Source organism: Pogoniulus pusillus, chromosome 28 (genome assembly GCF_015220805.1).
Source record: "Pogoniulus pusillus isolate bPogPus1 chromosome 28, bPogPus1.pri, whole genome shotgun sequence".
NCBI classification, from domain to species: Eukaryota; Metazoa; Chordata; class Aves; order Piciformes; family Lybiidae; genus Pogoniulus; species Pogoniulus pusillus.
The window spans coordinates 13,435,138-13,451,671 of NC_087291.1; the positions used below are offsets into that span (position 1 = coordinate 13,435,138).

At 42.2% G+C, this 16,534-nt stretch overlaps 1 long non-coding RNA gene across 5 annotated transcripts in view; it reads left to right on the forward strand.

Annotated features, from left to right (window-relative positions):
• The window catches only part of LOC135187928 (uncharacterized), a 66,886-nt gene that overhangs the window by 13,017 nt on the left and 37,335 nt on the right, over positions 1–16,534 (forward strand). For 3 of the 5 annotated variants that reach the window (XR_010307506.1, XR_010307501.1, XR_010307504.1), the window contains exons 1-3: positions 8,328–8,588; positions 13,647–13,758; positions 15,769–15,816. This is a non-coding gene — a long non-coding RNA (uncharacterized LOC135187928). Of the gene's footprint in view, positions 1–8,327; positions 8,589–13,646; positions 13,759–15,768; positions 15,817–16,534 lie in introns of those variants that run through there. The other 2 variants (XR_010307503.1, XR_010307505.1) reach the window with 1 other exon arrangement.

Sequence of the window (16,534 nt, forward strand, 5' to 3'; positions counted from 1 at the left end):
GGGTTCTTAGACTGCAGTTCTTTCCTAGATTGGAGGTCAAGACAGCTGTCAGGCATTTGGTGGGAAGGAAGAGATACAGGTCCTGTGGGAAGCTCAGTGTGGTGCCAAGTATTCTACTCTGGTGCTTTGGTTCCACTCCTGTTTGAAACTCCCATAAAATGTCATCTAACATATGGGCCAGTCCCTGACTTCTGCAGGTATGCTGTCAGGACTGGCATCGCCTGCTAAGCAGGACCCAGAATGGCAGCCCCACTCAGTTGGAAAAGATAGAATCAAGTTGATGATTTTGGACTCTTTGTAATCTTAGTAAGATAAAAGATCAAGCACAGTTCCAGAGGATGGAAGGGTTGGGGTTGGAAGGGACCGGAAGAGATCGAGTCCAACCCCTTTGCCAGAGCAGGACCATACAGTCTAGCTCAGGTCGTACAGGAATACATCTAGACAGGCCTTGAAAGTCTCCAGAAGAGACTCCACAACCTCTCTGGGGAGCCTGTGCCAGTGCTCTGAGACCCTTACAGTAAAGAAGTTCCCCCTTGTGTTGAGGTGGAGTTAATATCTGTTACTCCTTGTCCTATCACAGGGAGCAAGTGAGCAGATCCTATTCCACCCCCTCCTGGCCTCCCACCCTCAGATATTTATAGACATTTATTAATCTCCTCTCAGTCTTACCTTCTTCATACTAAAAAGCCTCAGGTCCCTCAGCCTCTCCTCATCAGGCAGTGCTCCAGTCCCCTAATCATCCTCATAGTCCTTTGCTGGACTCTCTCGAGCAGATCCTTGTCCCTCTTAAACTGGGGAGCCCAAACCTGAATGCAGTGCTCAAGTTCAGGTCTCACCAGGGCAGAGTAGAGGTGGAGAAGAGCCTCCCTTCATCTGCTGGACATGCTCCAGCACTCCACTGCAGGGTGCTTGCACATCAGATATACTCTGTGTTTACTAGAAGGCTGTTCTCTCCTCATACAATTCCATCTGCTCCTGAGGTGTTTTGTACCAATCAAAGTGAGTGCTGGAGCACTACTGAATAAAGCACATCTTTTGTTACCATTCCCTGGCTCACAAACCAGGATCTGTTGCATTTGCACGGATTTTATTCCTAAAGGAGGGTAATTCAGGACAGTTCTTTCTTTTTCACTCTTACTTGTAGTAAATTGATTTTGTAGTTAATAAAAACAAAGGCTAACGATCTACCACGTGATCCATCCAAATCACAGTGACCTTTCTGAACGTCAGCTAGCAGAAGTACAGCAGGAGCATGGCTCATGGGAGACCTCAACATTTGTTTACTTTTGCACCCCATGCCAGAACTTAAACTCTGTTCTCCTCAGGCTCAAAGGCTAATGCACTAATTTACAGTGTCGTGCAGCTGCCCATTTGGTTGAGTTTTCTTTTCTTCTCACAGAAGGTTAATTTCCATAAGAGGGATTTTAATTTGACTGGGTTTGTTTGGATAAGATTTTATGGGATTTGGTTTCAGTCGTGGTGTTTGATGTCTCATTGCATAAAGAAATACAGCACAAGGACAGAGAATACTGTTTAATTTTTCACTAAACAAGCCTATCAAGTGTCTTTTGTATTAAATGTGTGTGCAGGTATGTTGCCTTGGGCCAGTGGAGTGTTTTACTGTGTCCAACACTTTGCAGTGTTATGCTAACCTAGAGTGTTTTTTTATCACTCTGGTCTTTGTGGTGCTAAATTGTAAGCAATGCATAGTAGAGGATAAAGCTGATTGAACAAGGTGATAGGCAGTATGAACCAAATAGTTATCAGGTTCTGGGTTTGTAGTTATCTGGGGAAAATATTTGATTGCTAGAAGGCCACTGCAGAACATTTCAATAGCCATGTGTATAAAACTGTGGTGACAGGAGGCACACAACAACCCCAAGAGGACAAAGTTATGCAAAGATATGGACTTGATCAGAGTGCATAGCTCTTGAGGAAGTTAATTTCTAGCAGTTGGTTTGTAATTAGAGCTCATCACATTGATTAATAATAGAAGAAAGGTGAAAGAACCTGTTAAATGCTCTTACTTAGTTACCTTCGGTGTTCTGGGCATGCAAGAATCAAAATGCAGAACAAAAATTTCTGTCACGACCCTGTAGAGGAAAGAGGAGTCTCCAAGCAGTAAACAAATTCATCATCTTAAACTTTACTGGATGAAATCCAAGCTGAACTCAATCCTCTACAATCTTGCAGAATTTAAAGTCCTTTTCAGTGGGGTAACTAATGGCAGCATTTGGCCCTGCGACTCATGTAGAAATAGATCTTGGTTTGGCACCATCCAGCAAAGACAAAAAGCAGTGGTGCTTGGTGAGCTTTACTGAACAAAAAGGTCTAAAGTGGCTGACAAGTGTCATAAGATATTGTTGTACCAGCTGGTATTGATTGTGCTGGAGGGCACCTCCTTGTGGAAGAGGATTGATTTTTGTGTGTTTTCCACAAAGAGATTTTAATAGTCTTTGTATTTGCTGTCACGTCGCAAAGGCCCACAAGCAAGACAGGGCTGGCACCACAGCTTTAAGTGCTCACCCCTTCAGCCTCCAGTAAGCATCAACTAACACTGTATGAAAACATTTCCAATGCAGTTTACACTGAAAAGCATTTTTTGTAAGGTAGAAGGGCAAATTCTATACTTGTGCAGTAGCAAAGAAAGCAGTATCCCACATGAATTAAATTAGCTCAGCTTTAGAGAGAGATTATCATCAGTAAGTGTACAGATGACGCCCAGCTAGGAGCAGGTGTTGATCTGTTGGAGGGCAGGAGAGCCCTGCAAAGGCACCTTGCCGGGCTGGATGGGTGGGCAGAGGCCAACAGGATGAGATTTAACAAGGCCAAGTGCAGGGTTCTACACTTTGGCCACAACCCCAAGCAGCGCTATAGGCTGGGGACAGAGTGTCTGAAGAGCAGCCAGGACCTGAGGGTACTGGTAGATAGTAGCTGAAGAGCCAGCAGTGTGCCCAGGTGGCCAGGAGAGCCAATGGCATCCTGGCCTGGATCAGGAACAGTGTGGCCAGTAGGATGAGGGAGGTTATACTTCCCCTTTACTCAACACTGGTCAGGCCACACCTTGAGGCCACAGAATTGTGTCCAGTTCTGGGCCACACAATTCAAGAGAGATGTTGAGATACTGGAATGTGTCCAGAGAGGCCTGGAGCACAGCCCTGTGAGGAGAGGCTGAGGGAGCTGGGGGTGTACAGCCTGGAGAAGAGGAGGCTCAGGGCAGACCTCATTGCTGTCTACAACTACCTGAAGGGAGGCTGTAGCCAGGTGGGGTTGGGCTCTTCTCCCAGGCAACCAGTAACAGACCAAGGGGACACAGTGTCAAGTTGTGCTGTGGGAGGTCTAGGCTGGATGTTAGGAGGAAGTTGTTGTCAGAGAGAGTGATTGGCATTGGAATGGGCTGCCCAGGGAGGTGGTGGAGTCGCAGTCCCTGGAGGTGTTGAAGAAAAGCTTGGATGAGGCACTTAGTGCCATGGTCTACTTGATTGGACAGGGCTGGGTGCTAGGTTGGCCTGGATGAGCTTGGAGGTCTTCTCCAACCTGTTTGATTCTAAGATTCTATGACTAAGAGAAAGAATGCTCAGTTTCTGCCTCTTTTTTTTTTTTTGAAGGTCAAATTCTAAACTCATGAAATTATTAAAGTTGTTAATTGCAATCATTTGAGTCACTGGACAGAAAATCATTCCAAAAGGTGGTTTTTTTTTTGTTTCTTTATTGAGAAATTTCATGCTTCTATCCTTTAGTGAGGTAAAAAATTCCCAGAGAAATGCCTAGCTGAGATAACTTCTTCAGATCCAAGCAGAAGAGGCACTGGAGAGAGTGTGTGGGTTTGTACCTTATAGATGCAGGCATGGTGAAATGACTATAATATTCCTAAAGGTTTATCACAGATTGGTGATATGATGATAGTTCTCCATATGGAAAACTCTTGGAGAATTTAGTACCTTACATTTTTATTGACCATAATGTAATATAGAAACAGTTGAGCATAATGGAGCACAAAATACTATGTCCAGGTTATAAAAGCCTCACCTTTTCCATAGTAGGATAGCTGTTACTAAAAGGATATGTCAGGAAAATGCCTGTTCATGTCTGTTAGGCTTTAGCTTTAGACAAGGAAATGCTTTGGTTGCAAGTCCACATCCAGCCTCCCATCAGGTTGCCAGCTCTGCTGGGCTGCAGTGAAACATCTGCTCAAGAAGAACCGAGGCACAGATTGTTGTGGCTGCTCCGAACAGGAAGTGGTGCACTTGTGGTTTCTCATGGTTGCAGCAGGTCATGTCCCTCCCCGAGTCAGTAGTAACTGCTGGAACCACTTGGCTGTTGCAGGTGCCATCATCCAGTCACGAATGTGCTCCTGGTTCATGCAGTTAAGTGCTGAGTCCTGTATCCTAGCTACGTGCCAGTCCAGATATCATATCCTTCTCTCCTTCTGTTTTCACTTGTAGTTGTAATTTTCACCTTCTTACTTCATGTATCTTATTTTAGGCTTGGAGCAGAAGCCAAGGTTTTGTCACAAAGCCAACAGGTAGTGCAGTTCTCCTCTCCTTGCTGTTCTAATCTGGTTTTCAGAAGCAGTGCTGACTATGCACATGCCCAAGTTTTTTGCCCAAGCTCAGACAGGGAAAATATTCTCTGCTGCTTTGCTTTTGTTGTATTTTGTCTTAGCAGTGCCCGGAAAACCCTTTTGAATTTCCTGGAGGTGCATGTGTGAGTTGCAGCTATGATGATGTGAATTAGAGATTGAGCCCAAAACAACATGGAGGGAAATAAAATGAATAGGACTTTTTCCGCTGATGTCCATTAGTAGGTTAATCCGAGTTAATAAGATTTCTGAAGAGAAAGCTCTCTTTTACTGTATATTCATGAAGTATGTTGTGAAGTGGGGGTCTGGAATCTGTTTTTTACTGCTGCTGCACTAAAAATAGCATGAATGCAATGTACTTTGGAAATACTGAGCTTTACTGTGGAACTGACAGTTCTAACTCTCTCCAGTTTGTAACTTTCCCTGCATATTCACATTAGGAAAGCTGAGTTGGTTAAGTGTTGGGGAGAGAAAAGAGCAAAGAAATTAAAAGATAGAAAAAGTTGGGTAGTCCTTAAGAAGTATAGGTGGTTTCAATTCAAAGTAAAACAAATAAACCTTCCTGTGGTTGCTTGTTTGTGTGTAGAACACTGAAGATGTGAGGGTGGTCAGAAAAAAGAGATGTCTTATTTTTACCAAAGTACAAATCTGGAGTATTTCAAGACAAATCATACTCTGGTCATTATCAGAACCATCAACACTATTTTTTTTTCCCCAGAACAAATATGCAAAGAAACAAAAGGCTGCTGCTTTTGTACAATACTGATCAGAAAAGTACAGAAAAGAGTAGAGAAAATGTGGAAGACAGACAAAAAGAAAATGAGTAACATGACTTTGTGAATCAGCGAGTATTGGCAGTGCTCCTTAAACTCTTAACCAGCTGGAAAATGTTGGCTCTGGCTGTGAGCTTGGATACAGAATATTTATATTCTGCAGGGTAGCAGAATAAAAAAAGGAAATCTATTAACTAATTGTTTGGAGGTTAAAAGAAATCATAAGATTGTGTTATACATATATTTATATATGGAATATAGAACATGTAGTATCTATATTTTGAACATTGTACACAGGGCACAACTGCATGTGAATCTTGGTGTCTCATGTGAGATAGTGGTAGGGCTTCCGTTCATAGAATCACAGAATCAACCAGGTTGGAAGAGACCTCCAAGATCATCCAGTCTAACCTAGCACCCAGTCCTGTCCCATCTACTAGACCATGGCACTAAGTGCTTCATCCTCCAGGGATGGCAACTCCACCACCTCCCTGTGCAGCGTATTCCAATGCCAATCACTCTCTCTGGCAACAACTTCCTCCTAACATCCAGCCTAGACCTCCCCCAGCACAACTTGAGACTGTCCCCTTGTTCTGTTACTGTTTGCCTCGGAGAAGAGACCAGCCCTCACCTGGCTACAGCCTCCCTTCAGGTAGTTGTAGGCAGCAATGAGGTCACCCTTCAGCTTCCTCTTCTGCAGGCTGCACACCCCCAGCTCCCTCAGCCTTTCCTCTCAGGGCTGTGTTCCAGGCCTTTCACCAGCTTCATTGCCCATCTCTGGACACATTCTAGTGTGTCAACATCTTTCAATAACTTTTTCTTTTGGAATGGAAGGATAAATTCTTTTTAAAGAGATTAGCTGAAGACTAGAAGAGTGCTTAAGTTCTTCCTGCGCAAACCTTGCATGGAAATATTCTGCCTAAGAGTTACTTTTGAAAGCCTGTGGTGTTGTTTTGCATATATGTATTTATGACCCAGACAAAGAACTTTGGGAAAGGAGGATACAATGTGAGAACAACACAGACATTCTGAGATAAAAGCAATTAGATCCAAAGCACTTTGCCTAATTAAAATAGTGGATCTTAATAGTCAGGTTAAGACGTTTGGGGATCAGCTGCATAATTCTGTCACTCAAGGAGAACAGAAGCATGATCACAGAAGCTTCTAAATATCATTCATTAGAGACAGAAAAACACTGTGCACGGATTGTCTCACCCAGCTCTCTGCTGTGTGACTGTTTGATAGAATATGTATTCTATTGTTTTAAAAATATCACTATTTAAGTTCCAAGTCTGCATGTAGAAAAAGAAATGTTGAGTAACTGAAAAAAAAAACATAGTCCCATGCAAATGTGATGCTTTATTGTTGGGATTAGTGTGGAATAGGTAATGAGATGTACTAATGAATTTTGCTTGTGCTGTTGATACTGCGTAGCATTTAGCAGCTACTATTGCATGTCTGAAATAGATGTCAGATCTTTTATGCAAGCACCAAACATTTCATGTGATCTTGTGCAGAATCTAAGCAACCCCTTTCTATTCCCCCTGCAGTGTTAGAAATACAGCTGGATTGTAGTGGTAGGACCTTGCAGAGATCTCTGTGTCAGCAAGTATGTTTTTCTGACAGGAAGGTAGAGTGATGGCAATTGCAGGTCAACCATCTGAGAAATGAATGAGCCAAAGGGCTGAGTTCTTAACCTAGAAACATGAGCAGGTATGGTTGGTTTGCTGTGTTGTTTGCCAGTTGAACTCCTTTGGTTGCACGCTGCTGTCAATGACGCAGTACATTTTCATACTTAACAGTGGAATTTGTTCCTAGATGATGTATTTGCCACTTGCTATGAAAGAATTTCATTAGGTGACTTCTCTTCAATGTTTATCAGGGAAAAGCAGCTTTAAAATTTGTTGTCAAGTATTTGTCAAATGAACTACAAAGAGCTAAGAAAAATGGATGAGCCACAGCCGTGTGTGCCCAGAGACCTGTCTTTTCATTCTGATCTTTACCTGACATGTTTATGGGGATGGCCTGTGCATTTGTTCCTCTGTACTCAAGTTCTCTGCCTGCAAAGTGGCAGTAATTGCATTGATTTGATGTTCCCAAATGAGTAATATTATTATTAAGCATAACAATTGCTTATAGAGCCTTCTGCAATGACTAAGGTTTTCCAGAAATGGCTCCAGACAGGGTCAAGGGACAAGCACCTAAGCATCTAAGATGCACTCCAATTTCACAGTAACTTTTACTAAGTTGCTTTTGTAGCATGGTTGTTGACATCTGTAGAACGCACAGAATCATAGAATCATTCAGGTTTAAGACTGTTGAATCCAGCCATAACCCAGCCACCATGATTGCTAAACTATATTTTGAAGTGCTGCATCTTAATGTCTCTTGAACATCTCCAGGGATGGTGACTCCACCACCTCCTTGGGCAACCTGTTGCAATGCCTCAGCGCTCCCTCAGTGAAGAAGTTTTACTGTTTATTCTGGATTTAGTTGTAGCAAAGCTAACTACAGACTAGGGCAATGATGCTCATGGTGGAGGACTGCTGCCTCCAACTACCTGAAGGGATACTGTAGAGAGGCTGCTGCTGGTCTCTTCTCACAGGTAATTGGAGACAGAACAAACGGGAATGGCCTCAAACTGAGACTGAGGACATTTAGATTAGATATTAGGAAAAAGTTTTTCATGGAGACAGTGGTCAGGCACTGGAATGAGCTGCCCAGGGAGGTGGTGGAGTCACCCACCCTGGATGTGTTTATGGGTGGTTTGGATGTGCTGATTAGGGCTATGGTTTCAGGAGAGCCTTGTAGAGCAGGTGGATGTGTTTAAGGGTGGTTTGGATGTGCTGATTAGGGCTACGGTTTCAGGTGAACCTTGTAGAGCAGGTGGATGTGTTTAAGGGTGGTTTGGATATGCTGATTAGGGCTATGGTTTCAGGTGAATCTTGTAGAGTGGTATTATGGGTTGGAGACTTGGTGGATCCTGAGGGGCTTTTCCAAGCTGGATGTTTCTGTGACTCTGTGGATTGTGCATGCTGCATGGTTTTTCAGGCGAGTCAGTTGTGGTGGAATCCAGTTAGTGACATACTGCTGAAAGCTGTTTGAGACAAAAATCTGCTGGAATCGTGGGAGCTCAAACAGGATTTTAAAAGGGGAAGCAGTGAGATTCAGAAAGTTACTGGAAGTTGCTGCTGGATAAATGAGATGGATTTGGTCTTGAAAGTCTGCATTTGGTAAGTAAAAACCCAGCTATATTAACCTACTGAATAACTATAGAACATTCTGGGAAGGAAAAAAGAAAGTTGTATTTAAATGGACCATGGGAACTAATTTGTAACTAGAATACTGATGATATTTTTATGCTTATTAGCTCCTATCATTTCAGAGGAAGATTAAGCTTTCCCTAGAACCCATAAACATTTAGTTTGTTGTAACTACAGGTTTTAATGGTTGAAAAACAGGCTTATCCATCTGTTGGAGACCAGCAGAACAAATACCTTGAGTTACCTGCGTAAGCTGCTTTCTCCCTAAATGCGGCTCTAAATAGGCACAACGAGAGCTGATAATACTGCTCATTTTTTAGGCAGGATGTCAAATTTAGGGTAAATGATGCTAAAAAATCGTAAAATGGTCCCTAGCCTCTGCCAGAGCAATAAAACCAGCCCAGCAGTTTTTTTTTCTCATCAAAGCAGATGGCTTTAATGATTTTTCAAGCCATGCTTAATTCATCTGCAAACAGCAGAGATCGGTTTGCAAATGTGTACTGAAAGAGAGCGATGTTACTGTTCATAAATGGCCTGCAAGTTTGTTTTGCCCCATCATTAGTGGCAAATGGTGTTTACTTAAGGTAAATTATTTTTGTGAACTGCCTCAGAGTCAGTGTTGCAGTTGCAATAAATTACCTGTAAAATGAAGTGAGCATCACCTGCTTAATGTAGCTAAGTACAATTGACCTGATGGAATAAGCAAAATTATCTCTTTTCTTTGGAATTAAAATTGCATTATGGAGGTGATTGTAGTCTTCCCAAATACTTGTTTGCTTTGCAGTATCAAACTGCATGGCTTATTTTCTTTTGTGACTTATAATATGATGAGTTGGTTACTCCTTTAATGTTGTTCTTGAACTCCAAGCAGAGAAAAAAACCCACATATGGGTTCATATTTAAATAGTTTTGGGGTTTTTTTTATATAGCATCAGAAGGTAGTAATAGAAAGATAATTGAAGAAGTAGTCTGTGCATGATAACTTAAAGGAGGAGAAGCTTTAAAATACACCACGTAAATAAAAGCAGAGACTCTGGCTTATTTATGTCCATAGAAGAGGAAATTCTGTTAATCTTAAAACAATATCATTCCTCCATGGCAAATGAGATATCTGTGGAAGAATCCACTCAGTACCTAGCAGAGAACATGAAATCTGATTAAATTGTTTCTTTCAAACATTGCCTTTTTTTTTTGTCTAGTGGCATGGGAAGTTTTGTATCACTGCTACCTTTGAAGTTTTGTTAACTGGGTGAAGTTTAAAAACTTTACCTAGTTAACCAAACTTAAAGTTTATATGTAAAGTTGATATGGTACAAGTGTATAGACACTGGGTGGGAATATTCCAGATCAGGCGTTGCTTCTTTGGAGCTTGAACTGAGCACTTCTGACAAGACCAGCTGAAAAGCTGCAGCCCTCTAGTACTTAACACTGTAGTGCTGTTCTGCTCCCTTACTGCCTGATCTCTTTGCCTGCATGCTCTGCAACTTCAGTCAGGTGATTAATTGCTTTTTGGTGACAATTTTCTGATCAACCAAGCTCTTCTATTGTATAGCAACTGTAGTTGCTGTCTATAACTACCTGAAGGGAGGCTGTAGCCAGGTGGGGTTGGGCTCTTCTCTCAGGCAAGCAGCAATAGAACAAGGGAACACAGTCTCAAGTTGTGCCAGGGGAGGTCTAGGCTTGCTGTTAGGAGGAAGATCTTGACAGAGAGAGTGATTGGTATTGGAACAGGCTGCTCAGGGAGGTGGTCCCTGGAGGTGTTGAAGAAAAGCCTGGATGAGGCACTTAGTGTTATGGTCTTGTTGATAGGGTAGGGCTGGGTGCTAGGTTGGCCTGGATGATCTTGGAGGTCTCTTCCCATCTGGTTGATTCTATGATTCTATGAATTACAACTGGGGGAAAAAAAATCATAGATTCTAAATTGTGTTTAATGAAACAATGGATATATTTCTGAGCATTGAAACATAGTTCTGAAGAAATTTTCTTCCATGAAAAGTTCTGGATTTATCAATAACTCTCTTGCTGTGGGCCACAAAGAAACTGAACATTTTATTTCTATCTACTGACATTTATAAAACCTCTGGAAAAAAAGTTTTCTTTTCTAGAACAGGCATTTACCACTTATAGATGTGAGTAATGTACCCAATTAGTCCATACAAGATTTGTTTTCTTTCTAAACTGATCGTAGTTGAAGTAAAAATATGTCTCATGATTTATGATTGATGGCTTGCCAACTAAACCATTTAAAACATAGCAAGAATAGACAAAGGTGTTGGGATGACACTGACTATAATAAATAACATGAGATATGTGTTAAGAAAACTGTGAAATTAGATATTGAAGAGCATTGGTGCTTGGGGTTGTAGATGTTCTTGATTTCAAACTGGAATTATAAACAAAAGAAAGTTGTATTAAATCAGTTACAAGAAAGTTAGTGGCAGGTGGCATTCCTGATAGGGACATTGTCTGTTTCTTCATAATGCTCATTTTGGACTGTCTAAATGTTCACACTCAAACTGCATCATAATGTTGATGCAGTTAGTGTCAATCATTCAGTTGCTTTCTATGTCATGTTCTCTACTCTTACCAATTCCTCCCATCTGAGCTAGATTTTATGGTGCTGCTCTGGTAGGGAGGTTGGACTCAGTGATCTCTGGCGGTCCCTTCCAACCCCTAACATCCTGTGAGAGTGGTGTAAAAAGTCATGATCTCCACACTGGAAGGATCTGAAAGGGAAACTCAAGAGAACTTCCTGCACAGAATTGAAGAACTTGCATAGAGCACTTGGGTATGCAGAGCACAGCTGATGTCAGAGGCAAGGATACTTGACTAAATCGGTAGCTGTGTGAAAAGGATTTGTTGCCCCCCCTCATTTCAGTGGGTGGCTATGCAAAAAGCCTGTCCTGATTTCACAGGGTAGATTTTGTTCAGAGCTTGGCTTTCAGTCCTGATAGGATCAGCTGTAAGAGATACACAGGGTTTACATGCCAATATAAAATTTTCATTAGGCAGACAATAGAAGAGATACCTTCCAAATAACCTCCCTGTTCACTGTCAGAGAGAGCATTTTAAAACAATCCTTCCTGCAAAACCTTGCTGGTATAACATTATTCATCATGTCAGTTGTCTGCAAGCCCTTACATGCAAAGTTGTGACATTTTTGAGTCACAGCAATTAGTTCAGTTATCTAACATGAGTGAAAGCAAGAAAGAATGGGCCAGAGCAGGAGTAATCCACAATATGCCTCTCAATTCAGATGGGGAGGGTCAGGGTTATAAAGACTGTATTCAAGATGTCAGCAACAGTGTGAGAGAGCATAATTCAGCAGCAACGTTCCTGCCTAATGCCAGGAAAGCAGCTGGCATCCTTCAAGAAATACACTTGAATAGAACACAGTTCATGACATTCAAGACCTTTCTGAGAGGTGAAAGCCTAGATGAAAATGCAGACTCAGAATGTAAATGGGGGATCTGTCTAGCAGCATGCTTCTAGCATTCTGTTAAACCCCAAACAACCCACAACAACAAAACCCCCAACAAACCCACAGTTGGAAGGTGGGAGGAGGGGATTGTATCCTGCTAAACTGTGAGTTTCAGTAATAAGGCTTCACTGAGAGAAGTGCAGCATAACTAAATTTAACATGCATTCTAGAAGAGCAATCAAATCATATAGCCAGAGCTCCAGTGAATAATTCATGTGAAACCTGATGAGATAAAAGGACTGACATGAGAGAACACCATAAATAACATAGTCGAAAAAGTCTGAAGACCAAAGATCTACTTTTTCATCAGCAGATAGAAGGAAATGCCAGTTCTTCTCTGCTCCATCTACTCAACTTGCATCTTCACAGTTTTCACTTGGGAAACTGATAGAAGGCAAATTTCCCAGCAGACAAATTTAGTACTACTAACTTGCTACCAACTCTAATTCTTTCCTTGCTCTAATTTTCTCAAACTGACAGTTTGTAGAGCACCATAACAAATGTGGGACCTGCTCTGCAGTCCCAGTGACTGTGAGCACCACAGCAATGGCTCCTGGCTGATCAGTAACCCACACAGCAGCTCTGACCAGGTTTTCTCTTCAGGGTACAGGTCTCTACTGCCTCACTGAGCCACACTGCTTTTCTTGGTCTGGTCTTTTAGATTTCAGAAGAGACATGGAAAGGACACACACACATATGCGTGCATGCTGGGAGGCTGCACATCACTTTGCTGATTAAAATGAACATCTTTAATATAGAATCATAGAATCAACCAGGTTGGAAGAGACCTCCAAGCTCATCCAATCCAACCTAGCACCCAGCCCTAGCCAGTCATCTAGACCATGTGTCTGCTACAGAAGCAAAGCAGCACTTTAAAAGCGGTGGTGATTGAGCACTGCCACAGAACTAGTGGCTGCAGTACATCTGCCACTTTGCCTAAATGACCATCTCTGTCTCTTCCACTGCTGTTTCACTGTGTTGCTCTTTTTGTCTTTTGTAGAGTTTTTTGTTGTTGTTTTTTTTTTTTTTGGTTGTTTGGTTTTTGTTTGTTTGTTGTTTTGGGGTTGTTTTTTGTTGTTGGTGGTTTGGTTTTTCTGATGTTCTCAGGGAATTTATTGTTGTTGTTGTTGTTTTATTTTGCTTTGTGGTCGTCCCCCCCCTTCATTTTTGTTCGTTTGTTTGCTTTTGTTCTTTTGATTTTGTTTCTTCCTGGCCCTATGCAAGAGCATTTGGGTGACCTTTGTCAGCGTAAGCCAAATTGTCTTAGGGGCAATATCTGTTATTGCTTCTCCTAATCAAAAGTGACACCTATACTAGTGTAGTTGACTCCAAAGCCATGCCAAAGAAGGTTGTGAAATTTCCTTGTGTTGTAGATGTGTTCTGCTATGACTGGAACATTCTCTGAGGTGCAAACTGCACTCCTTCCCAAGCCTTAGTTGGTGTACTTGGAGCTACAAGTTGAGATGGCCTGCAGGTGTGATCCCTTGCTTTATTTGTAAAGAGATACTGATATACAGGCAGTAATAGAGCATCTGTGACTTCAACAGGTTCCTCTGGTGTGAATAATCTGAAGACCAGCATGTGTGGTGGCCCACTGAGTGTTTTTCCACTGGTGGGAAAGGGTCAGCTGGAGACCACAGTGAGCTGCGAGCTGTGCAGGTGCAGTATACATGGTAGATTGCTCTGGTGTTTAAAGTTAAATATAGTTATATACTTGTTGGATCAAAGCCACGATGCTCAGCATGATGCAAACCCAAAGCATGTATAGCATTTAAGCTAGTCATGTTGTTTCCCATTATCATGTTCATTCTGTTCAAAAAAGCAGATACCACACACAAAGTAATTTTTCTACAGGTAGAAAAGGAATCAAAACTACATATATTGTTATGACATGATAACACTTATAACCTCATAACAACAATTAGTTTGCTTAAATTAAATCACTGTCACGTATTTTCAGATTAGTATTAAATAGAATCATAGAATCAATCAGGTTGGAAGAGACCTCCAAGGTCATCCAGGCCAGCCTATCACCTGGCCCTGTCCATTCAACTAGACCATGCACTAAGTGCTTCATCCAGGCTTTTCTTCAACACCTCTAGGGATGGCAACTCCACCACCTCCCTGGGCAGCCCATTCCAATGCCAATCACTCTCTCTGGCAACAACTTCCTCCTAACACCTCTCCTGGCACAAGTTGAGACTGCGTCCCCTTGTTCTATTGCTGGTTGCCTGGGAGAAGAGACCAACTCCCACCTGGCTACAGCCTCCCTTCAGGTAGTTGTAGACAGCAATGAGGTCACCCCTGAGCCTCCTCTGAGCTGCACACCCCCAGCTCCCTCAGCCTCTCCTCATAGCAGTTTTTGGTTTGGCTTTATGGAAATGAGAATTCAAGCAACATCCTTTTACATGGCCTTGGTGGTTTAGAACCTTGCCTGTGCTGGAAAATGGAATTTCACTTATCCCAGCTACTTAAAGCATCTCTAGAAATCTGAAAAGAGAAAAAAAAATATTGCATGTCTCTGTGAGACACAAACTAGACAGATTAATAGAAGAAAAAATGTGTTCCAGCTTCTCTTCTCCCCTGTAATGAAGTATCACAACGACAATAAGTTTCATGCCAAAATGACCAGAAAAATGTCTTTTCCCTTTAGTACAATGAAAGAAAGAGTTATGCACTGTCCTAGATCAGGAGTTCTGTTTCAAGTTGTCACCCCAGTTTGGAATCATCATCTCCTATCCTATGAGGAGAGAATGAGGGAGTTGGGGCTGTTCAGTTTAGAGAGGAGAAGGCTCCAAGGTGACCTTATTGTGGCCTTTCAGTGTCTTAAGGGGGGCTACAAGAAAGCTGGAGAGGGACTTTTTAGGCTGTCAGGTAGTGATAGGACTGGGGGGAATAGAACAAAGCTAGAAATGGGTAGATTCAGACTGGGTATTAGAAAGAAGTTCTTCACCATGAGGGTGGTGAGACCCTGGAATGGCTTGCCCAGGGAGGTGGTTGAAGCCCCATCCCTGAAGGTGTTTAAGATCAAGTTGAATGAGGCTCTAGACAGCCTGATCTAGTTTGAGATGTCCCTGGCCGTGGCAGGGGGCTTGGAACTAGATGATCCTTGAGGTCCCTTCCAATCCTGACTGATTCTATGATTAAAAGGTGACATATGCCTTTTGCTCATGTACCGTCTCCCCACTCAGCTCTCAAACGCTGGTCTTCCTGGTCTCTCAGAGTCACTGCATCTTAGTGACCATTTTCTAAAGCGGTGATTTGGTTAGCTGGTGGGCCAATCTCTGGCTCCCTGCAATGCAGTGGTAAGCCACAATGCCCTAAGAGGTAGCAGACTTTCTGGGTTGCAAAGCTTGCATTTGTCATTTTAGCTGCCACCTCCTACATCGTGCTGAACAGCTCTGCCAGTCCCAAGGAGAAGGGCCAGAAACGAACCTTGATTAACCATTGGATTCATTCATCTGGCTGTTCCTTTAGCTACTTCTTTTTATTTTTGCCTGGGAAGTTACTTTCCAGGCTTTCTATTTATAAAGCATGTAATGTCCCCTACTGGTGGTTTATTCATGGAGTATAGCAGTACAAAAATATGTCTTAGAAGCAGACCATATTAGTCCTAGATGTACTGCTCGTCTCTGAATTTTATTGAGCAATTGTTTCTCTTGCCTGCAGGCACTGATTCATTGCAACCCAATCCAAAAAAACAACCTTGGACGTCAAGTAAGTAACTGAGGTCAGAAATTTGGCATGAAGAGCTTAAACCAATAGTGGAGGAAATTACTTTATTAGAGAGTTAGTCTGATATTTTCAGAGGCAAGAATAACTCCCATTAACATTGTTGGCAACCACGCCGCCTAATCCCAAGCACGTAGCTTAGGAAACTTCTCCCTGTGTGGACAAGTGTTCTCAATGAGTTTCTAAATATATTAGAGCCTCAAGAGCCCATAGTCTCTCTGTTTTGTTAAGACTCTGCAGCCAGCTCCCAAAGGTGGGACTCCAGCAGAGCAGCAAGCAGCATTTTTACTAGGCCAGCAAGACTGGGTGCAGAAACATTAACATGTGTATATTACACATTCTTATTTTTACCCCTAATTTTCATGATTCCTTTTTAGCCCTATTCCCAATGGATGTCTGAAGCACCATTGCTCTAATCTCTACTGACTTAGAAAACATGCAGTAGATTAGGCAGTAGTAATGATTACCAAGTGCGGTGCCCCTGCTGTTCAACTCAAATGACAAGCTCATCATGAGCTCTGTTTCTGATGTTCAGCTGCTTTCCTTCATTATTCTCCAAGAAGCAAAGCTGGCAAGTCACAACTCTGCTTTGAGAACAGTGACAAAATAACAGGGAAAAGTCAAGGCTTAAATCATTATTTTCAGAGCACAAAAGCTTCCAGCAAAATGTCTTCTTGGTTAGTGTTTGTTGTTTGTGACTTTC